Below are 26120 nucleotides of genomic sequence, written 5' to 3'. Positions count from 1 at the left end.
ATGTGTAGTGACTAGTATATGCTCATTGCTTTGTGTTACAAGGTGTATTTATAGTATTTTGTGACAAGATAATATCATGATATAGTTTTTTTTTTTGTCGAAACCAAAAAATATTAATTGTTCGTACAATCTGGGTAATTAATTTATTTATGGTGTAATAAACGTGGTTCAATTTGTATCAATTTAATCTTAATTGTTTTAACAGCACTAGTTGAATGGGAAACAGTAAAAAATCACACGCGATTCAGTTCGCAACAAATTTTAGTATTTGCATTACGAGAGCATCTCCAATAGAGCATCTCCAATGGCGAACGTCCGGTCGGACTTCCGTGACGGGCGACCGGGACGTCCGCCATTGGAACAAAATAAGTCGGACACAGACGTCCCGTGAGAACGTCGGATATCCGCGCGACGTTTGACTGGACGTCCGCCATTGTGGCGTCAGTCGGACGTCACGGACTCACGGTCGGACATCCGAGTTAAAATTCAATTTTTTTTAAAATTCTATAAATACGGCTCGTTGAATTTCATTTCATTCACACCACTTGTGTTGATAAGTTTCTCTCTCTAAACTCTATTTTCAACATGATTGTCGAAAGTGAAGGTGACGAACTGACTCAGTGGACCACGAAGATGATACGGGTGCCAGTCCAAGCCACGGCGTGGCTAGCGCGAATGTGAACATGGGGGTACCTCATGGAGAGGTTGAGCGGTTGCGCGCATTTGCCGACATGTGGCAAAGAGATGCCCATATTCGACTTCAGGAGGATATCATCAAAGAGGTTTGGACACGGAGGGATGAACGTTGATGTGGTTAATTTTTTTTTATTGACTATGTAATTTTTTTTCCCCAAATAATGTATGTTTTTTTTAATGAAATATTCGCATTTCTCCGTTCGTATTCGTGTCGAAATTTTAATTCCGTAAATTTTAATTCCGTAAATTGAATAATTGTGAATTTAGTTTTATTGCGGAAAGTCCTAGTGGAAGTCCTAGTGCAGGGGAAGTCCTAGTGATGTGACCGTGGAATGGAAAGTCCTAGTGATGACGTGGCAGGAAGTTTTGTGGGAAGTCCTAGTAGAAGTCCTAGTGGGAAGTCCGCCACCGGAGATGCTCATAGCAATAGGCTAGCCACAAACTCCTCCTGCCACATCATCAGCACTAAAATTCCCCATGTCACATCATCAGGACAAACAACTGGACAAACAATAGGCTAGCCACAACAAACAAAATTTAAAAACAACTAAATTTACGGAATTAATCACAAAATACGGAATTAAATTTATGACACATATACGGGGAAATTCATTAATTTTATTTAAATAAAAAAAAGTACATTAATTAAAAAAAATACATAATAAAAAAAAAATCGGGCTTCCACACACGAGCCCCCCGTCGTCCTCGCCGCTACCCGGGACCCCCAAATCTGCCGCATCTGAGGCCGCATCTGAGCCCCCTGCCTCTGCCGCGGCGGCCGCCAAATCGACCCGCATACTCTCGAGGAGGTCAGTTGCCGCCCTCTATTCACCTATGATCTTATGCATTCTCCGCTGCTGTGCTTGACGCCCGATGCGGGCGAGCTCGGCTGGCGACTTGCCACTGGGGAGGATGCCGACTGGACCTCCTGGGACCCCCGGACGCCTCCCCTAGCTGCCCGTTGCGCCCTCCTCTGACCAACCGGACGAGTGCGGCGAGTGAACGATGGAGGAGTTGGGAACTCCTGAACATCGCCGGGGAGCTCGTGGGAGCCATCGCTGCTGCTGTTGTCACCGGCGAGGTTCAGCCGCTGCTTCTTCGGCCAGCCAAGCATCGACACCCGCCCGGAACTTCTCGGAATCCATCAGCACCAGATAGCAGTTCCAATAAGTGAAATCCTTATAAGTCCTCGGTACGGGGAATGCTCTCTCCGCTATCCTCCTGCAGTCCTCGTCGGTCTGGCCATTAGTCTTCATGCGGAGGGCGTTTGTGTACAAGCCCGCAAATCGGGAGACCGCAGTCCTGATTCGTTCCCACCCCTTCCGGCACTCCTCCCCGCTATGTGGCCTCCCCTCCGGGCAAAATCTCTTGTAGGCTGCTGATATTTTAGCCCACAAGTTGACGATCTTCTGATTGTTCGAATTGACGGGATCATCGCAAACACTCACCCAAGCCCTGGACAGCGCCACGTTCTCCGCATCCGTCCACTTCCTCCGTGCCGGGCTGCCGTCATCAGTCGGCTGCGACGACTCGCCGACCACCCCCTTGCCCTTCCTCTTCTTCTTCAGTGCGGCCCGACCACTGCCTACATCTCCCGTTTGAACGGGAGTGTCCGCATCCTCGAGATCTATCCCCAACTCCTCTAAGGAGAAAGTCTCCACCCCAGTGAACTGCGTCTCCGTTGGGGTCGATGTCTGCGAAGAAGCAGTCAAAAAATCAAGACTGGGGCAATAGACATTGTCCCCCCCTCCCCCCCCCCGGTGTCCCATGCATCCCGAGCTGCATCCCCGGCCCCCACCCCGGCATCCCCTGCCATCCCAACCCGGCATCATCTGCCCGTCCGGCATCCCTTGCATGCCATCCCGGCACACCACTACCCCCGGCGGCCATCCCGGGCATCATCTACTGCCATGGGTACATATTGTAGTACCCACCCATCGGTCCCCATCCACCTCCCATGGGTACCGTGGGAGTTTGAGACCCGCTCATTACTGGAGTAGACTCGTTGTTGTTATCCATTTTGCGTTATTGCTCTTGTACAGAAATTCAGAGAGAGAGAAAACTCGTTAAAACAAGTGGTGCAAATGAAAATAACGTTCAAATCGTGTATATATAGTGTTTCGGAAATTAAATTAAAAAAAAAAAACGACCGGTCGCCAGCCTACAATGGCAGCGAGTCAATCGGCGAGTGCTCTCCTATTTTTCCGCCGAATTGGCGCTCGCCGCCCACAATGGTTCAGCGAGCGGACCGGCTTGCGCCGGAAATCGGCTAGCCGGCCCGCTCGCCGCCATTGGAGATGCTCTGAGAGAGGTCGTGGCCGCCTTCATTAAATTAAAACAATTAACGATTTCTATATTTTCCCTAAATATTGTTTACACAGTCATTTGGCAAACTTGCTCTTGTAAAATGGAGTAAAAAAATGTTTAAAAATTGACCGAGGGCTGTTAATCCTATCATTTTGAAAAAAAGTTACTTTTACTGCACTAAAAAATTCTCACGTGTCAAACCCTCTCCTTCTTGTAGCAAAAGGTGATGCGGTCACCCTGGCCGCCCCCACACCCCGACCCGACAGTTTGTGAGGCGGTTCAATCAGGGTACACAGCGACCCGTTAGAGAGGAGGCCTTCAACCCACTATCCTGACAGGAGCCCATCTCCCAAGGCCTCACACTTGTGCCTGAGAGATGGACGCTCCCACACGCCAGTAGTGGGATTCGAACCCAGCTCCTTGTAGCAATATCTGCTCCCCCGGAACCAACTGCGCTAAGCCCCTGCGGGCAAACCCTCTCCTTCTTACTAGACGAGTGGCGGGGACAAGCGTCTGCGTGTGGCAACATCTACGGCTCTTGAGTCGTGCATGGGTCAGCTCGAGCCACCGGCTGGCCCTGCCTCTCACCCTCCAGCAATGGGCATTTCTTGGTATATGCTAGCAAGCGCTTTAGGAGGGTACTGAAAATAATTATTGTGCAATTAACTTTCTACGATATTTATGAAGTAGGCAAGTGTGTCAAATTTGTATTGTATTATGAAATTTGTTTTAATTGTATTCACGCCCCATGGAAACTCTCTTAACTCACAATTCACAAATTTTTGGCCCTATGGTTTTATTTGTATTTTAAATCATAAATAGGGGGATAGCTATCTTATTACTAGGGGCAAAAGCTCCCAAATTTCGTTATATATATTTACATACATACAGTATTATATTATAAAAATTATTTGTTTTAATCATTTTCCTGTATATATTTGTTCCTAATATAACTATCTAGCTTAATTCCCCATGTTAATTCTAAGAATTGAAAATCAATTTATTCCATAAAAAAACGACTAAATGAATGGCCAGATTGATTTTTCTTCACATAAAATAATACTCCATATAACTTTTATGCAAAATGCTTTTTTTAATGATATTTTTTCTTATAATAATATAATGAAATGTGTACACATTGATAAGCTTACATGAATTTATTGCCCATTTTATGTGTTATATAATTAAATAATGGCTTGTGCTTTCCCGGCCTACACTGTATAATTAATGACTTTAATATATTATTTACTTCCTACAATACTAGCTTTCCATTGCTAGGGGTTAATTTTATGAATGATTATTTAATTATACTAGTACTTGTATCAAATTAGTAATTTAACTTTAGTTTATTTCAAAATTACTAAACTTTATACTTTCTATCATTTAGGAGTTTATTTTAATTTCTTTATTATATTATTATAAAGAGTGAACTTGAAAAATCGTCCTTGGACTATGGGTTTATCTCGCTCATAGTCCCTGGACTTTAAAAATATCGCCAGTTGTCCCTGGACTAATGGTTTATCTTGAAATTGATCCTTTTGGCTTTTTTGGTACGAAAATGCCTTTTTGGGGGTTTTGAGGGTTTTGGGCAATTTGATCTTTTTACACTTTTAACATTTTAAATCTGATATTATTTCAGTTATGTACTAAATTTGATATTATTTCAAAATTATCATTCTTCTTCCATTTTGTCATCCTTCACTTTGTTTTTTTTATTTCAATATTATTTTTAATTTTATAAAATTAAATTTTAAATTTTGATTTTTAAATATCAATAAAAATTTTAATTAAACTATTAACTCATGGACACTACAAATATTGATTAAAACTATTAATTTTTGTTATTTAATAATATTCAGCTGAATTGAAGAAGTACACACAAATAATATTAATCATGATGGAAAAATAAGAGCTATTCTATTTAGCCTTCGTTCGGTTGTTATAATTGCTTGTGATTGAATATTATGAAGTTGACTAAAAATTTGATCCTTCTAAAAATTTTATATAGGAGTATTTTTGTTGGAAATTACTAGTAAATTTTGATTGTTTTCAAATTAATAAACAAAAATTATATTTGTCTAACATTAGATGCATATTTATTTCAGAATAAATCGTGTTATATGATATATTTATGATTAAAGCTATTAAATATTGATTAAAACTAAGTCGTTGTCATATTGATTAAATATTATACACTTTCAAATATTGATTATGACTATTAATTTTTTTTATTTAATAATTTTTGTAATTAAAAAAATTTATTGATATTTAAAAATTTAAATTTAATATTTTGTAAAATTAAATCTAATATTGAAATAAAGAAACAAAGTGAAGGATGACAAAAGGGAAGAAGAATGATAATTTTGAAATACATCAGATTTAGTACATAACTGAAATAATATCATATTTAAAATGTTAAAAGTGTAAAAAGATCAAATTGTCCAAATCCCCCAAAACCCCTCAAAAGGACATTTTCGTACCAAAAAAAGTCAAAAGAACCAATTTCGAGATAAACCCTTTGTCCAGGGACTACTGGCGATATTTTTAAAGTCCAGGGACTATGGGCGAGATAAACCAATAGTCCATGAACCATTTTTATAGTTCACTCTATTATAAATAGCAAAAATCCACATAATCTCTACTATTTATATTAATTTACTAAACCATTATCAACAGAATAATATACAAACATAATATCAATTGAACTTATTTATAATACACTTTTACCAGCAATTAATATTAAGATGGTTGGTTGCAATTGAATTTATTAAGTAATTATTACATTTACAACGTCTTAACAAGAAACATATATGCCGATTTGCACGAGGTAAAGTAACAAGTACTGATATACGTATAAATACGGATATTGTTAAGGGACGTCTTCACTCAACGCGTAAAGAGAGCACAAGAAACAAAATCCGTTTTATTAATTCGGCGCCCAAGTGCTTGGTCGGCGGTGATCTCCAAAGATAGAGCTGGGCGCGAGATTCGATTTCGTCGGCAGCGATAAACAATTAGGATTTCTTGATAAGCACTCAACTGGGCGAAAATAATAATTTCATTAATTTATTGAATGCCTAAAATGATATAAATACTAGAAGCCTAGCTTATCGAGCAAGAAAACAATATATGAGAAAGATATGGTGAATCAAAAGATAACCAAATACTAAGATATAGGATCGTAACAACTCCCTCACAGTTGTAATCTACCTTGTTCTCAAGGTGGAAGCCACGAACCAACGACGAGAGTTGAAAGCAAAAGCTTTGGCGATGCGTCTCCTCCTGAATCAAATGCATATCGAACAGCCGAACGTCTCCCTTTATCACCTTCATCAAAATAAAACCTAAAATGGCGCACAGCGACGAAGAAATTTGTTGTTTGATTATAACAGTTGGAACTCATTAAAGACGAGTGATATATGCGTAGGTTATTTAATTAAAGTTTGAATATTAATTAATTTAATATTTGATTCCAATGTCATAAATCCGTGAAATTCTTTTAAAGTTTTGAAATTTTTAAGGTTTTGTTTTTGTTTTTGTTTTTGTTTTTGTTTTTGTTTTTGTTTTTGTCCTTTTTTTTTATATTTATGTTATGTTGATATTGTTCAATTAGGATATTTGGGGGAATATATTTAAATAATTAATATATGATGTGTTATTTTATAACAAAAAAATTAAGGATTCCAATAAATAAGGATTGAAATATATCAAATATAAAAGTACAAGACCTTATTAAAACGAAAAAAATTGTATAAAGGTCTATTAAAATAAATAATCAAAGACTCAAAGTACAAGGACTTAGATAGGATATGTTTTGCCAACTATATATGCTAATTGGTACATGCATAATAACATGGGTTACTTTACTATACGTACCTTGTACAGTTGTACCCACATGTTTACTTATATATTACACTCATCTCAGAGAATCTTTTACACTACGGAGTACTAAACTTTTTATGAGCCTGCAATATTGACTGTAGTATTTTCATCTAAGAAACAACATTTTCTAACTTAGATGATGCCCTTGGGGGGCATTTAGGCATGACCATGGCTATGGTCCATGGTGCTTCTTTCCACATGAAGCATCGATCTACCGCTTCTTCGCTTGAAACAACGTCGTTGGCTGTGTTTTTGCCTCCAAATGTGTTTTTGCCTCCTGTGTTTTTGCCTCCAAATTTATATTTCAACGTCGTTGAAATATAATTTTATAATAAAACATGAGTGAAATGTATGTATATTGATATATGGGGACTGAATAGGAGAGTTGGAATATAATTTTATAATAAAATATGAGTGAAATGTATGATATGAGACTAGAGAGGAGGGAGCAATAAATTTTGCATTTGAAAATAACACAAGATTACACATTGCTAAACATCAATTAAGTGACTGATAATCTGATATATGCGATAGAGGAAGGGCATGGTGAATATTCGGAAATACTATGAGACTCAGCGGTAAATTTCTTCACAAATTATGCTACTGTTTGTACATTTTCTGCTTCAGTTCACGTTTTTATTCTGCTGCTATTGTTTATGTTTTCCTTTCTGAATTCGAGATCTCATGCTGCCTAGCAACTGCTCATTTAGCTTAAAATATTCGTGATCACATGATTCAGAAATCAGACGATTACGGAAGCGCGCGAAATTTGTAGGTATTGAATTTGGTATATGAACCTAAATCTCAGCCCCCTTGCTTAATTATTGGGTAATTTTGGCTCTGCCAAGTCCTATCTTGACCTTTGTCGATTTCTGTTACCAATTTCTATCGATTCATATAGATTTGGATCTTTCAACTTGCTTGATAATCGAGAGTATTAAACACAATTATGGAAATGTAGAATGGCGAGCAATTCTCCTTTGGCATAATTATTTACAATTTCACACACAATGGCATTATTCTGCCAAAGGAGAAGCACATTCTTATTGTTCTCCATTGCGTGTACTGTTAAGCTTCAGCGGGGGTATTCTCAAAATATTTGCCGTGGATATTCTCTAGGAATTCAATGGTATATGCCGTGGAACAATGCCTCTAAGCCTTCTTTCACTTTTTATGTTGCATTCATGGTCCCCTTGCAGGTCTTGGTTTATCTTCATCAAGGAATCAACAATAATGCTGGACTGCACTTATCAACAAATCCAACAGAAACCTCATGATAAGTTGCTTGAAGCATTGTTAATAAGGTTTGTCCATAGCTTAATGTGTCACTGGACTTAATTTACACTGTAGTTAGGTATATGCATAGTCCAACTTGTGCACTCACATAGTGCTGATTCAAAGAAATAGCATCATCTGGGTATAAAACAAAACACATTCTCCTGAATTGTCTAGGAGTAGCATTTAACTGTAGCAATCATTTAGCTCTGACTTTAACTAATTCCTTGGTATGCCTAGGTTGTAGTATTTAGCTGAAAAATGTTGATGATCACATTGAATATGATGAATTGCCATGTTGTAATATGACTTCCACTGACAATACGACATCCTTCCTCTACACTTATCGGATGGATAACTTGGATAATCTCTTTCTCATGCTTTCAAACGCGCACATATCACCTCAGAGATACTCACTCACACATTTGTTTCATATTATAACCATTCTGAAAAGATTGGGCTGCTTAAACACACCAAACTGTGATCTAAGATTCAGATTTTGTTCGAAAAACTCCATTAGAGATAAGGGAACTAAGCATTATTCTGACTTCTATCCTTATGCCTTTACCTGAATATGATCCCAGTCTTCTATTAAAGCATCTATCAGAACATGTTACGCAGTAACAGAAGCAAAAGCTGATTTTTGTACTATTCATTACTTTGGTCTTATGAGTGATGTTAGGCAAGGGGTAATTGAATCTATGGTGCAGGTGAATTATTGGGAAGTCTCCTTCAGCAGACAGTCGTCTGCTAAGCATTTACGAGATCCATGCCTTCTTTGACTGTCTGCCAGATGAGATTTGCTCACTAATTGGCCTACAAAACTATTTACGGTCATCAGTCTTTTCTTCAACTAATCTAGTAGCATTTTGAGGTGTCTTGGAGTTCCAATTGGAAAGGTTTTTGAGATTTGGTGGGGTTTTAAGAGGTATTTACATTTGATTTTCACATGTATTTCCTCCTTCACTGAGTATTGTTGTTCTGGTGGCATATTACTTTCTTCGGCGGTATTGCAGTAGTTGGGATCTAATCCTACTTGTCTAGACAAATGGTTGATTAGTTATTTCACATTTAGTATGTGAACTTAGATTCAAGATATGGTATGCAGACTCATGGGTGATCTCGTTCCTAACTTTCTACATAAATATTGTGTTCTATCAAAGAGCAGAGGGTATATGGTAAATTTATATGACAAAAGATTAAATTTGTTGTAGAGATGCAGTGGTGTTTAAGGGTTAACCGTCACAGTCAGGAATAATTGCAAGCTCAGGTCCTTCTCTGCGTGGTAATGATATTTTGATCATAACTGCCTAGATATATTTGCTTCTTATTCACCAGTGCTTTGGTTGCAGCTTCTTTTACTAAGTAGCTTTGTGAACTTCATATTTTCGACATACAGATACCAAGCTCACTGTGATTGGACGATTACTTAGGTGGTTAATTGTACATGTCAAGGACTCCAGATTGTGCCACCTTTTCAGGTTTTTTATTTACATGATACTTTATCGGCACAACTTTATTGTTTCAAATTTTTACTGTGGCATTGTTTGAAAGAACTCAAGTGATAGTTGAGATAAATATTAGGGACATTGCATGTTTACTTATTTAACTTGGTTTTTAGTGACCCCTAGTGACTCAACTGGCTGATAGAGAATTAACTGTAGAGATAAGAGTGTAAAGGAAGTAACACTGGTTTCCAACAATCAATATGCAGAAACACTAGAAGAATTGTGATAGTAGTATATAACATATTGTGTGATGCAGTTGAACTAGTAACCAACTAGAATTGTAGGACTGTACGAACTCATATTAGCTGGCTTCTTGCTTGACCGGACTTTCTGGATGATTGGTAAGTCACCAGCATCATGTCGACTTAAGTTGAAGAATAGGACTTGAAATAATTAATCACCCATTCACGCACACCAGTAGAAGAAAGCCATTGGTTCTGTAATCTGTAGTGCTGCATTGTGGGATTGAATGGCAGGGCAATTCTCCTTTGGCAAAGAAACAAGTATGCATGTGCATGTTCTTCCTGCCAAAGGAGGATCGCACTGTTATTCTCTCCACATCATTATTTTCTTTCTTCAACCCAATCCAAATATAAATTGGGAGAGTTGATGTCCAGCCATTATATAGGACCTAGCTAAGCACCTTCAATGGCATATGCTTATGTTGAACTTGAATGAGGACATAGCATATGCTTCCAGTCTATTCTGATCCTTTTGTTTTTACACCCTTTACTTTTCTTTAGGGTCATGGTAATTCAAAAAAGTCCTTACCTTCACTCCCCCCCCCCCCCTCCCTTTCTTCCATGGATATGCGTTTTTACATTGATCTTATTTATCCGAGTCGTAGGGAATCAGATCCTTGGTTTTTTTTTGCTTTCTTACATAGTATAAGATTCCTCATTCTCGTGTCGTTAATTTTTCTTCCCCAGGTGCTACGTTCAATTTCATTAACAGCACACATGTAGTTTAGATTTAAGAAAGATGATTCTTGTCACTAGGAAAATCACCCTCTTCGATTCCTAAGCATCCAAAACCTCAAGTTTGTGATTTGATATTCAACCTTCACATTAGTAGGAGCAAATACTTTTAAGGATTAGAACTTTGGAATATCTCAATGTCCTTGATAATCGTTGTTATTTGAGCTAATTTTAATTCGATTCATAACTCATTAAAATGGTGGAATTTGAAAAATCCACTGTAATGAAGATAAAAATACTCAATCATGAAAAATAAATGTCTTCTTTTATTAATATCTTAGTACGTTTATAGGGATAGTTTATGCTGTATAATAAAATTGAGTAGGCATATTCTTATCATAATATATTATGTACTCCTAGTATGTAATTACCGAAGTTAATTCATGGTTATTATAGACATAATCTTGTGATAATGACATTATGAATTCCAATAGCCAACATGAGTCTACTTCGAATCAAGCATCAAATCAGATCTGATTCACATAAACTAAAGGTTCTAAATTAAATTTTAACCACCTAGAAAGATAATGATTGTCTTGTACTACTATGTTTTCTTACATTACTCTGTTGTAACCAAATATATTGTAGTTGTCTTTTGTCTATGGACGCAACAGAATGGATCAGCACTTGAAATTCGATATTAGTAAATAATAACTCTTGTCAATTTGTTCTAAATGCTAGTACGTCGTCGGATTGCCTATTAGATTCAAAAATCACCAGCCAACGAAATTTAGATTCATTCCAAACAAAAAATACTGCAAACTCTTTGCTATTCCATGTGTGCTTCGAACGAACAGTTTATTCCTGGTGAGTAAGAATATGCTTGAAACATAGCTGTGGAGAAACCGTGTGTATTTAGGTACAACTATAAATATAGAGGAAATGGCTCTTAACTGTTCATCAGAAAATGGAGCATTGTGAAAATAGGGATGCATTACTGGGTAATAACTCCTTTGGCAGTAGGCGGATGATGCTAACTTTGCACTTGGCACACTGCCAAAGGAGATTTGCCCCGCGATGCATCCTTATATTAATTATTCTACGTCTTTGGTTCCTAAGATGTCTTCACAAAATGAGGTAACATATATAGACTATAGTGTCGCCGAGTCAATATATGTGGTTTATTTTAGAACTATAGGCTATAGCTGTCGATTTCATTGTATATTCTAATACAGCATATAAATATCTGGAAAAATGCAGTGAACTTCAATCCTTCTTTTTCTCACTTTTTATTTTCTCGCAACCCACTAAAAGAGGAGTTCTTCTCGTTGCAGATTTTACCAGGACTTTTTAAAAATGTTTTAGATGACTTTGAAGAATGCTTTTGCTTCCCAATAGAAGTCTTATTTGAAAACATAAATGTTAGTTAAGCATTTTTATATCTTCATGACATGCTTTAGTTAATTTATTTTAAATTTTTCAGAAGCTCAGATATTCAGATTCTTTTTCTTTTTTAGTGGAAACTATGCAGTAGTATCTTTACATTTCGTTTCCGATAGGTTGGTCGTTATACTGTAAGAAAACATAAATAAGCTAGAAAGTCACATTCATATACATCAAGAAGGTGCTACTAATATTAACGATCAAGTGCATTCTTATATCTTTATAAGTTTATATATGTTAATTATTTTCTGTATATACACGTATGAATATGATTATTATGATGCTTGGAATATATACGAGCTACTTAAAATAGACGAATAATATTATTTTTATCGTGGTAATCAAAAATCAATCCATACCATTATGTTTGTGTGATACATTGTCCTAAAAAGAAGCAGCGATGTAGTATATATAAAAAGTATTGACATGCAAAATCCATTTATCAAAAATATTAATACTACAATTATACAAACATTAATCATTTGATAAGATATGATTTCAATGTAGTTGATGTAATAGATAGGATAAGCAGTAGATATTTATCACAAGTGCAAACTGCTTAGAAAAATATGATGACATTGTCGTTTAAACTTACGTCGGCGTCAAGAGTCACGTTCTTGGTGAAAATCAGAAGGCGAGTGCAATAGGTTACTTTAACTTGTATAAAGAAAAAATGATAGACTAATCTCTTGTTTATTTTGAAAGATTGGTGTTTTGGAATATCACAAGGCTTTAATTATGTTATTTCGTTTGTGCTAATTTTGTTTGATTCATATCTCATTGAAAATGTGAGATTAGAGAAATCCTAGTCATAAAGATAAAAATATTCAATCATCTATCTTATCAATTGTAATAGTACATGCTCTCAGTCTCCCTAAACTTAATTGGTTCGGATGCTCCTCTACCGTATAATGTATTATGTGATATCTTAATTAGTGCTGATAGAAATTTATTAAAATTCAGGTTAGGTGATAAGGGACCTACATTAGTTCTTGTTTAGTTCCTTCATTCAAACACTCAAATATGAGGTACATTCTGGAATTGTAGTGCTGAGATTTGCCGATGCTCAAAGAAACATGAAGCTTTAACGATACGTATAAATAAGCACAGTTGGATCATAAAATTACAACTTGAGGGAAAAAATATATGAGCACGAACAGGAATACAACAAAAAAAGTACTCCACAGTCCCTTTGAGACATCCGATAATAAACGATTCAGTAGATCGATAGCAATAACATGTAGTACTATCTAACTTAACCTTTTCTTCACTTCCCTCTAAAAAAACAATTCTCTTTGTGATTGGAAAATTACTTAGGTGGTTGATCATACATGTGAAGGGCTTCAAATTGTGCCAGCATTTCAGGTTTTTTCTTATTTACATGCTACTTTAATGACACCACTTTATTGCTTCAAATATTTACTGTGGAATTGTTTAGAAGGGCTCAACTGATCGTTGAGAGACGTATTAGGACTGGTTTTTTGGTGACCCCTAGTGATTCCACTGACTGAGAGAGAATAAACTGTAGAGACAAGACTGTAGAGGAAATTGACAATGTTTTCCAACAATTAATATGTAGAAACTCTTGAAGAGTTGTGATGATACAATATGACATAGTGAGTGCCGAATTGTGATGACATCGTTGAACTAGTAGCCAAGTTGCTCCATCATCAAGCAACCAGAGTTGCAGGACTGTAAGAACTTAAAAAAGCTAGCTTCTTGCTTGTCAGACTTTCTGGATGGTGGGCAGTCACCAAAGCATCTGTCAACTTAAGTTGAAGAGTAGAACTAAAAATAGTTAATCACCATTCACACACTCCAATAGAAGGAAACCACTGGTTTAGTGGTGCTGCATTGTGGGATTGAATGGCAGGGCAATTCTCCTTTGGCAAAGAAACAAGTATGCATGTGCATGTTCTTCCTGCCCAAGGAGGATCACACTGTTATTCGCCCCACATCATTATTATCTTTCTTCGACTCGATCCAAGTCAGGAGAGTTGATGTCCAGCCTTTATATAGGACCTAGCTAAGCACCTTCAGTGGCATATGCTTATGTTGAACTTGGATGAGGACATAGCATATGCTTCCAGTCGATTCTGATCCTTTTTGGTTTTCACCCTTTGCTTTTCTTTGGGGTCATGGTAATTACAAAAAAGTTCTCACCTTCACCCTCCCTTCTTTTATCCCATGGATATGCCCTTTTACATTGAGCTTATTTTGCCATGCCGTAAGGAATCAGATCCTTTGGTTTTTTGCTCTCTTACATATAAGATTCCTCGTTCTTTTGTCGTTAATTTTTCTTCACCAGACGCTACGTTCAATTTCATTATCAACACACATGTTGTGAAGAATTAAGAATGATGATTCTTGTCAATAGGGAAGTCACTCTCTTGGATTTCCTTAATAAGTAACATGAAAACTCAAATTTGGGACTTCATGAATAGGTTCTCATTCAACCTTAACATCAGTAGAGTCATTTACTTTGAGGATTAAGTAAGTGTTATTTGAGCTAATTTTGATTTGATTCATATCCCGTTAAAATTGTGGAATTTGAGATATCCTAGTAATAAAGATACTAAAAAATACTCAATCGGGTGACTTAATTAGCAATCATGAAAAGTAAACTTCACCTTGCACTATTATTTTATATATACGGATGGTTTATGGTTATAATAAAGTTTAGTACGCACCGTTCTCTTTTTTTTATATAGTATATGATGTATGTAATTATCGAAGTTAATTCATGGTTGTTATAGAGATAATCTTGTGATAATACATTATAAATTCCTATAGGGGACATGAGTCAACTAGGAATCAAGCATCAAATAACATCCGATGCACATAAACAAAAGTATGCTAAATTAAATTATAACCGCACGTAGAAAAGATTATGACTGTCTTGTAGCACTATGTTATCTTATATTTCCGTCTCAAGGTAGTTGAGTCATATTCCTTTTTTGGTTTTTTTTTTTTTTTTTTTTTTTTTTTTTTTGTGTTTTCCAATCCTAATTTGGATTCATATTCCTTTTTGGGTTGATTCAAGATAGTTGAGTCATTTTTTTGGCAAATATTTTATCTTCTTTCATACTTTACTCTCTCTTCATCTCTCTTACTTTATTTCTTCTCTCACTTTACTCTCTCCACTTTAACCTTTAATGCATCAATTTCTTAAATCATGTGTCTACAAGAAACGCCCCAACTATCTCGACGGAGGGGGTATATTATTGTGGCCAAATAGATTAAGGTTGCCCTTATGACTAGAGCCAAATTTAAAAAGTTATTTTTGACAAAAAAATATAGAGTAAATCCAAAAGTTTGTTATAGTTCCTGTTTTAACCCACGCAATATGTGCTTCAAAGCAAATAGTTTATTCCTGGTGAGTAAGAATATGCTTGAATTCGAATTCCACTACTGGCGTGTGGGAGCTTCCATCTCTCAGGCACAAGTGTGAGGCCTTGGGAGATGGGCTCCTGTCAGGACAGTGGGTTGAAGGCCTCCTCTCTAACGGGCCGCTGTGTACCCTAATTGAACCACCTCACAAACTATCGGGCCGGGGTGTGGGGGCGGTCAGGGTGACCGCATCACCTTTTGCTACAAGAATATGCTTGAAATATTTATAGCTGTGGAGAAACCGTGTGTATTTAGGTTCAACTATAAATATAGAGGGAAGAGATCTACTGTCATGTTCATCAGAAAATGGAGCAGTGTGAAATTAGGGATGCATTACTGGGTAATTACTCCTCTGGCAGTATGCGGATGATGCTAACTTTGCACTCGCCACACTGCCAAAGGAGATTTGCCCCGCGATACATCCTTAAAATTATTATTTTATTAGTATGCGGATGATGCTAACTTAGCATTCATTGCACTGTCAAAGGAGATTTGTCCCGCAATACATCTTTAAATTAATTAGTATTTTATAATTTTTTGTCTTTCCTTTTGGAATGTCTTCACAAAATGAGGTAATATAATAGGGTTGTCGAGTCAATATTTATGTATGGTTTGCTTTAGAATAACTGTATGATATAGCAGTTGATTTCATTTTATTTTAAAGAGGGCGTGAACTTCAACCCTTCCTTCTTTCCTTTTCTCTTTCTTAGTTTTTTACCAGGATTTTTTACAAATGTATTATATGGCTTTGAGGAATGCTTTTCTTCCAATAGAACTTTTATTTGAAAACAAAATTATACTTAAAGAATTTTTACGTCTTCATAACATTCTTTAGTTAATTTATTTTCGAGTTTTTTAGAATCTAGTAATATATTCTGATTGCTTTTTATGGTGGAAACCATGTAATTGGTACTCCATATAGTAGTATTTCGTTTTCGATAGGTTGGTCGTTATACGTAGGGCAAGAAAACATTAAATAAAAAGTCATATTCAAATACATAATATTAACGATCAAGAGCATTCTTATATCTTTATAAATTTAAATATTAATTATATATATTATGTATAAAATGTGTTCGAGTAGCTTAAAATATAGATAAATAATGATTTTGCCGAGTTAGTTAAAAACAATCTAGACCATTAATGTTTTGTGTGATCTATTGTTCTTAGAAGAAGCTGGGTTCGTTTCCATCATTGACTAACATTTTTGAAATAACTAACTAGCTATAATGTGAGTTGTAGTGAAAACCACATTTTCTTGAAAATATGAAACATTGAACTAGACGTATAAAGTTAAATGTACTTCCACGAAATAAACTTAACTAAAAAATGAAATATTCCCCCATCATGAGATTCGGATCTTGGTATTGCATTCATAGCAAATAAATGCATAATCTTCATAGATCTTCGCTATCGAAGAACTGAAAATTAGTTCTCCGTTTTCAGGGTCTCTCATCCTTAATATGGAGAAAGTCATGGTAGGAACCATTACTAGTTAATTTCTAAACTAAGAACCAATATTGTGATTCTTTGGCTTACATATACCTTGACTAAATGGATGATCAATAATGTAACATTTTCATGCTACATGATAATCTTTATATACACAGTGCATTTATAAATCACATATATGTATTTTATGATAACATCTATGCATAAGACAAACCATTTATTTAGATGTTAAACTTATAGTGATTCCACTGACTGATAGAGAATAAACCGTCGAGACAAGACTGTAGAGGATTGACAATGTTTTCCGACAATCGATATGTCGAAACTCTTGAAGAATTGTGATGATACAATATAACATAGTGAGTGCCGAATTGTGATGACATCGTTGAACTAGTAGCCAAGTTGCTCCATCATCAAGCAACCAGAATTGCCGGACTGTAAGAACTTATAAAAGCTAGCTTCTTGCTTGGCTGGACTTTCTGGATGGTGGGAAGTCACCAAAGCACCTGTCAACTTAAGTTGAAGAGTAGAACTAAAAATAGTTAATCACCATTCACACACTCCAATAGAAGGAAACCACTTGTTTAGCGGTGCTGCATTGTGGGATTGAATGGCAGGGCAATTCTCCTTTGGCAAAGAAACAAGTATGCATGTGCATGTTCTTCCTGCCCAAGGAGGATCGCACTGTTATTCGCCCCACATCATTATTATCTTTCTTCGACTCGATCCAAATATAAGTCAGGAGAGTTGATGTCCAGCCTTTATATAGGACCTAACTAAGAACCTTCGGTGGCATATGCTTATGTTGAACTTGAATGAGGACATAGCATATGCTTCCAGTCGATTCCGATCCTTTTTGGTTTTCACCCTTTGCTTTTCTTTGGGGTCATGGTAATTACAAAAAAGTTCTCACCTTCACTCCCCCTTTTTTTCTCCCATGGATATGCTCTTTTACATCGAGCTTATTTTGCCATGTCGTAAGGAATCAGATCCCTTGGTTTTTTGCTTTCTTACATATAAGATTCCTCGTTCTTATGTCGTTAATTTTTCTTCACCAGGCACTACATTAACCATCATTAACAACACACATGTAGTTAAGAATTAAGAAAGATGATTCTTGTCAATAGGAAAATCACCCTCTTTTTGATTCCTATAATACTAAGTAACATGAAATCTCAAGTTTGGGACTTCATGAATAGGTTCCCTTTCAACCTTAACATCAGTACTTTGAGGATTAACCTAAATAGACTTAGGTGGATTAGAGCTTTGGGATATCTCAAGTTTCGTGATAACCATTTTTAAGCTAATTTTTGTTTGATCCATATCCCATTGAAATAGTGGAATTTGAGCAATCATGTAACGCAATTATCAATCATGAAAAGTGAACTTGTCTCCTTGCTTCATTATTTTAGCATGTATATAAGGATGGCTTATGGTGTATACAAAGTTTGTTACGCATCATTCTGATTAATTATAGACCATGCTTATTTAGACATAATAGTGTGAAGATGACATTATAAATTCCAATAGTCGACATGAGTCAACTTGGAATCAAGCATCAAACCACATACGATTCACATAAACTAAAGTAAGCTAAATTAAGTTGTAACCGCACGTAAAAAAGATTACGACTGTCTTGTACTATGTTATATGCAATGAACATTAAAAAATATTGTAAACTCTTTGCTATCTCTGTGTAGAAACGAATAGTTTATTCCTGAGGAGTAAGAATATGCTTGAAATATAGGTTTGGAGAAACCGTGTTTTTAGGTTCAACTATAAATATAGAAGGAATGGGCTCTTGAATGTTCATCAGAAAATGGAGCCTTGTGAAATTAGGGATGCATTACTGGGTAATTACTCCTTTGGCAGTAGGTAGCGGATAATGCTAACTCAGCACTTAGCATACTGCCAAAGGAGATTTGCCCCGCGATACATCCTTGAATTAATTGTTCTACGTCTTGCTTTTTTGAGATGTGTTGACCAATAATCGTATCAGTGATGTCGAGTCAATATATTGTTTATTTTTAAAAATGTTTTAGGTGGCTTTGAGGAATACCTCTCTTCCCAAACGAACACTATCTTAAAACATAACTAGACAGGGAGTATTAGTTAAGCGTCTTTCTACCTTCATAACCTGCTTTTTGTTTTTTGTTTTCGAATTAATTTAGAAAGCTTCGGGGGATATTCTGATTTCTTTTTATATTTCGTTTTCGATAGGTTGTTAAACTATAAGAAAATGACTATTGGTAGTATTTGGTAGTAGTAAATTATTCTCATATAATGGCAATTTTCTTTTCATGTTCACTTAAATAAATAGGCCATTCATGCATGCATGATGCGTGTATATTTGATAATAATAATACTATTCATTTTCATCAAGAAGTCACCACTAATTTTAACGACCAAGTGCATTCTTATAACCTCATACGCTAATAATTATTTTCTGCATGTGTACATATGATACTTACATAATTATATTCGAGTTGCTTAAAATATATTACTATAAATTAATATGTATTTTTTATCTTGCTATTTAAAATCTATATGAGCACGACTAGACGAGCAGTACTATGATAAAAAAAATCTTTATTAATCAATAAATATAAAAATTATTAATAATTGTATAATAATTTTGTATGGATGTATACATTTAAATTTTCTTATGTTATGTATATATATTAACTTAGGAGTACTAAATATGATCAATCTTTCAAATGATTATGCAGTCCCTTATAAATTAACCTTTTATCTTTCTTATTTTACTGAAATTCATCGTTTTGAACATTATCAAAAGATAATATTTTGTATATAGATGAGACAACTGAGAAAACTTGAAACTTTATGATTTAGTAGTCCGATCTCAAACCTTGTAGGACTGACCAGAATTTGACAAAATTTCATGATTTAACTATTAAGCCTATATAATATCATGATCATATTAGTTGATTGATTAAAATAAGACTTAAGAATCATATTAGTTAGTTGATTTATTAATATCAGTTGATATAACAAAATATATCAGTTTCAGACTCAAAACCAGTTAGTTGATTTATTAATATCAGATGACACAAAATATATCACTCTTGACTCAATACTAGTTTGCTGATTCATGAATGTTAGTAGAGTCTTGTGATATTGATATTGAAAGTTAACAACTTATAAATGTTGTGATGCCAACTTATATTAATGATTCAACGAACTAATTGGTTCTCCAATTCTGATGGTTCTTCAATTCTGATGGTTAAACAACTCCACGGCATATATGTATCTTGTGATAATATATATGCATAATTGTAAGTCTATACAAAAAGATTGAGTATGCATGTGCATGCATGCTTTAATTCCTATTCGCCATTAACTCCACTTTTGACTGCTTTATTAAAAGCACCCGCGCTCGAGTTGCCACATAAATTCACCAGAACAAGAAACTCTCTTGATTACACCTATTTTACGTATATATTTATATATTCTTCCCAAACTGGGATATGCTTTAGAAATGTGGCATATCCGGGGACAATTCCTGCCCTAAAATCTTGAATAAATGTATTATAAAGACAATAAAATATTCCCCTTCTATTTTAGAAAAGTGATGCTGGGCCCACCAGTATAAGTTCTCATAGAATCCCTTTTCAATTCAACCCAATTTATATAGTACATATTTCTCCAAACAAATTTATTTACTTTCTCATTGCCACGTTTCGATCAACTCCATATGCAATTCCATCTCTTGGTGGTGTTTTAGTGACTTAAATTTGATAGACAACATGTTGATAAATTGACAGAGTTAATTCCTAGTTTGTTTCAATTTATTTCTTGTTTTTTTATATATTTCAAGGGTAATAACTAAAGCATCATAATCTGGTTTATCAACTTTCAATAATCATTTATATATAAAAAAACATTAATGTACTTTTCTTTGTTGATAATAAGCCCTTGTAGTTTCCTCTTTAAATATAGATGAAGTTTTAGAGATGTATATGACTGAAGTAATTAAGTCACTTGACTCAAATGTTCAAAACAAGTATGCATTTAATTCAGAAATGCCGCTCAAATCTTGGTCCTAGGATTAGAAGATCTAATGGTCAATAATTAACCAAAAACACGGAAGGTCATAATTAAGCAGTTTTAGGTCATATTATAATATTTTGGTTTAATGTCATGTTAAGAACATTTTAGGTCATTCTTTGTTAGTATAACCTAACAATAAACTAACTATGACCTAAAAATGTCCTATGCATGATATTGTTCTGCGTTTTTGTATTTAAATCTAGTTTTCATAGATCAAACCCCTATATTCATAATGTAGTATTTATTTCATCAAACCGGCCAATGAAAAAACAGTGGATATAATGATTGAGGATCCAGAAATTTATTCCTGAGAATGTGCTGTTTGGTATTTTCATTTGTGGTTTTGCTTATATTTTTTTGGATCACTTTGTACATATCAAGTTGTGAAAGAAGGGAAAAAAAAGTTATACACAGGCTGTAGATGCTTAGTTTTAGAGCTCTTTTACCAGTATTTGCCTTCTCCATCTTCTTCGTCCCTTTGAATGTTAAAGAGCCATGTTCTTATCTTTTTAATCATCTATTTCAACAATTTTTATTAATTTATCAAAATGCCTTTGGTCTGCCGTGTGCTTACCTTTTAATTTTATCTCAATTAACTAAACACACATTTCAATAGTAAGGAAAAATAAAATTTCGACATGATGTCGTTATTAATAGAATCCGGATAGAAAGCATAGTGGAAAAAATTAGAAATAATGAAAATTATTTTAGGGGCTATATAAAAATATTATCCGTGCATCAGAATCAATTGATCACGATATCTTTTTTGACGGGTTAGAGCATAAAGAATGGATGTAGAATGTACTATTTGTACGACCTGGGGTACGCTATATATACATGAAGCCACTCATTATTATTGGTCACAAGACTCACAGCAAACATTTACAATTTTTTGAGATGTGTATATTTGTGTTACGGGGCGACTACTCTTCTGGCAGACGCACGAGCTAAATGCTTAATAAGCTACTGCCAAAGGAGATTTGCCCCGCAATACAACATAATACAAAAGTTTAAGCTTTCTCAATGTCATTTTTCGTAAGAAGCATTAGCTCGGGTATATGTATATTTGTGTTACAGGGCATTACTCTTCTGGCAGTCGCATAAGCAAATGCTTAATGAGCTACTGCCAAGGGAGATTTGCCCTGCAATGCAATTTAATACAAGATTTTACACTCTAACTTCCATCTAATATCCTTTTTTCATTTTTTTGTACTCATAATTGTTCGTCACGAGAAACATTAGCATTTGTATATGTTTATTTTTATTACAGGACATTACTCTTCTAACGGTCGCACAAGCTCGATGCTGAAGAGCTATTGCCACACAATCAATTTAATGCAAAAGTTCACATCTAAAAGATCATACTCCAAATGGTAACACTTTGTGTAGATGGGTCCCTTTTTTATTCGGATACTATGTAGCCATTTGTTTTTTACCTTTTCTATCGATATTGCATAAAGTATGTTGGTAGTATTGACTTATATATTTGTAATACTGCAACACATGTTATATGCATCTCGCAGAAATTATATTTTTTATGTAGAATAAAAGGAGACTAATAATGTAATTTTGTATGGTTACTTGTGTATTTCCAAAATTTCCATTAAAATTTAACAAAATAATGGGATGTAAATGAAATGCTATATTTCAGAATGGTATGTAGCATCAAAATTTATCTAATTGTTTTGTGAGATTATGACATTTCTTTTAGTATACATGACAAATAGTGCTACCTTCTTTCACCAAGTAGTGTCTTATTTGCATTTGCAACTAGTTTTAAATAAATTGATTGAACGTATAAAATCCATTTTAAGAGCGAGGGTCTAGTTTTTATTGTGGTTTTACATTTATAATTTGTTTGGATGTGTTATAAACTTATGAATAAAGCTCTCATTATAGTAATAATACTTGTAGATTGCGATGGATCTAAAGATGACAATATTGTTAAATAAGAGATGATTTTGATGATTATAATTTAGTATTCGTGTGGAACATAATTAATAGATTATAAAAAAATCTGTATTTTCGGTATACCAAAAAATTTGTATTTTCGGTATTTTTTCGATAAGGTAAGTGCGGTATTTTGGTATATTTCCCACCGGACGGAGGGAGTATATAAAAATAAAACAAAACAAATACTACAAACGTTCATCATACAACCATAAAACTCATACAAATTGATCACATAAGATATGTAGCATCAAACAAGATGGAAAACTCAGATCCTTTTGTTAATAAATACTAACAAATACCGTTATAATTAAATCACATATTCAATATACATATAGTTTTTTTTCATATTTTTATCATCAATTTTCCAATAAAAATTATGAAAAACTGTAGAAAGAATAAGATTTTGTATAACTGAATTGAAAGAAAAAATTTAAGAGAAATACCACAGATAAAAAAAAATAAGACTAAGGAATAGATTACTGGTACTTGAAAAAGGACGCCTCCTACACTCATATAACAATATTTTGCTAATATTAAATGAATCGAAATAGTCGTATTTTAAAACTCAGTCACATTAACTGTTCATTATCTTCTCTTTTAAACCACCAGCGCCCATTATTGCTTTCTTCTACGATTTCAAAAACTCAGAGTTAGCCCCTTCCAACAATTCAACCTTCAACATTTTGTCTTCAGAGCCATTGACTTAGTTAGGACTTAAGAAGATAATTCTCCAAATTTTCAAAAATTTACAAGCAAAAATTTTTAAAAAATACTCCCTCCGTCCGCGAATAGGAGTCCCGTTTTTCCATTTTGGTTCGTCCATGAATAGGAGTCCCGGTTCATAATTACCATAAATGGTAAAGAGGCCCCACATTCCATCAACCCATTCCACTCACATATCATTTAAAACTAATATATACAAGTGGGACCCCTATTCCACTAACTTTCTTCCACTCACTTTTCTTAACATTTCTTAAAACCCGCACCGATAAGAAATGAGACTCCTATTGTTAGACGGAGGGAGTAATACTTTGGCGGGGGTTAAAGCCCTTCGTTAAAAGCCTTATTGTGTCCGCTACTGCCTCCTACCATCCAATTCCTAACTATTTAATCTTTTGAGATATTTTAGCATAAAAGGGAAAGAAATTGACATTTGTACAATGTACTAACCATACTTTTACTGAAATGATTGTTTATTTCTTATCATATTTTTTTTCTAGCCTATTAGATTAATCAAGAACTCATATTAGCTAAAAACTATACCATATACAAGAAATCTTTTTATTTTAATCAAATAGATAGAGATTGGTTAAGCAGATTATCAAAATTTGGAACCATATAAAGTTGATTTCTTCTAATCATATCTTGAGTACAGTCTTCAAACAAGTTGTAACAATTTATTTGTCATGTCAACTACGATTATAATTAAGTAGATTTAAAAAAGAGTGAATAGCAACAAGATATTCCAAATAATTAACTTTCCATAATGATTAATGGAACGGTAACTTGAAATTCGCACGGTGATTAATGGGACCCATTTGCTTCATGTCATTTTTTCTTCAAAACGATCAAGTTTTTGGCACGGTGACTTGAAATTCGCACGCTCCAACATTAGCTTGAAATTCTCACAATTAAATTCACACGCTTCAACATATACATACATGAATAAATCAAAACAATAACATAGGAAGAGAGGAGGACGGTGGCGACGGTGATTTCATGTACGCTATGTATCAAAATTGGGGTTGAAAACGATACAGCGAAAATAATAGGGATAGTTTGGTCAATTCTTAAATACCGTGGGAGAAATAATAAGACAAAAGAAAAGAAAACTCAATTTAATCCCAAATTTCAAAAGGCTAGCAAATTAAATCATTTTTCTAAAATCTCTCTGAGCAAGGTAACTTAGTGTTTGTGAAAAGGTGCGGTCGTCCAAATCCAAATGTGTGAAGATCAATCAAACAGACTCAAATCAACCAACGACATCGATCGTGTGGTCATCCACAATCAACTATGATTATAATTAAATAGGTTTAAAAAAGAGTGAATAACAACAAGATAATCAAAATAACTTTCTATAATGATTAATGGGAACATGTTAGACCCATTTGCTTCATGTTTCTTAAAAAATGGTATCTAAAATAAAATGAGCTTGTAGTTTTTATTCGATTTGAGTCGGTATAGATTTGTTATGAGCAAATTAAAGGTAATAATCAATGTAGTGCTTCCATTGAGATGAGATGTATAAGATTAAAAAAATTTACAGCATTATAATTAATACTGAAACAACCTTATAAACATCGGATATGGATAGTTATAAGTTTATAGCAATACGTCATTATCAGTCAAATTGCGGGAATGATTACTATTATGATTGTTATATTAATTGACATAGTTACACTTGATGGTTAGTAGAAATTTCATTGTCACTTGTAATCGATCTTAATCGTCCCATATAGTAATCCTAAAGTTCATATATTAATTTTAGTTTGAATATATGATGTTATTCATATTTAAATATGAGTCTTAAATTATACTCCATCTGTACGTATATGACAACAATTAAAGAGAGTGTAAAAAGTACACAAGTGGCACCATTAGAACATCCGCAATAGGGACGGATGTCCCGACAGACAAGCCGACGAATATCCCAAAAACACCTCCTGCCACGTCATAAGGACATCCCGACGGACAAAAACAATATTAAAAATTCACAAATTCACAAATATGCAATTTACGGAATAAAATTTCGACACGAATACAGGAAAAATGCAACCATTTTATTTCAAAAAAAAATACATAATTAAATTTTTAAAAAATACGGAAATTGGGACGTCCGCGGGGCGTCCGTCATGTCACCACAATAACGGACGTCACGACGGACGACCCGAGGGACGTCCGCGGGGCGTCCGTCATGTCACCACAATAACGGACGTCACGACGGACGACCCGAGGGACGTCCGCGCTCACTTGCAGATGACCTCTCGTTCGCCCCTGACGTCCGTGTCCGTCTCGTTCATCACAATAGCGGACGTTCGTCGGGACGTCTGCTATTGCGGATGCTCTTAGACCCCAAATGAAAAGGAAAACTTGCAATGCAAGATTAAACTTTGGGCCGGTCGGACGTCCCGACATCCACCAGGACGCCCGCTATTGCGGATGCTCTTAGACCCCAAATAAAAAGGAAAACTTGCAATGCAAGATTAAATTTTGGGCCGGTCGGACG

General features: G+C 34.9%; 1 long non-coding RNA gene across 6 annotated transcripts; it reads left to right on the top strand.

Annotated features, from left to right (window-relative positions):
- The first annotated feature begins 7410 nt into the window (after positions 1-7410).
- On the top strand, positions 7411-22511 carry LOC125196836. Of its 6 annotated transcripts, none has more exons than XR_007171946.1 (7): positions 7411-7463; positions 8085-8189; positions 8871-9088; positions 9375-9445; positions 9560-9641; positions 13346-13393; positions 22212-22511. It is a non-coding gene; the product is annotated as an uncharacterized LOC125196836 (long non-coding RNA). The 6 variants fall into 6 exon arrangements; XR_007171951.1 differs by lacking the exon at positions 7411-7463 and adding an exon at positions 7524-7672; XR_007171950.1 differs by lacking the exon at positions 7411-7463 and adding an exon at positions 7529-7713.
- The last annotated feature ends 3609 nt before the right edge of the window (positions 22512-26120 follow it).

This window comes from Salvia hispanica, chromosome 6, assembly GCF_023119035.1.
Source record: "Salvia hispanica cultivar TCC Black 2014 chromosome 6, UniMelb_Shisp_WGS_1.0, whole genome shotgun sequence".
NCBI lineage: Eukaryota > Viridiplantae > Streptophyta > Magnoliopsida > Lamiales > Lamiaceae > Salvia > Salvia hispanica.
The sequence above is the reverse complement of the archived record's forward strand: the minus strand, read 5'-3'. Positions and strand labels throughout refer to the sequence as shown.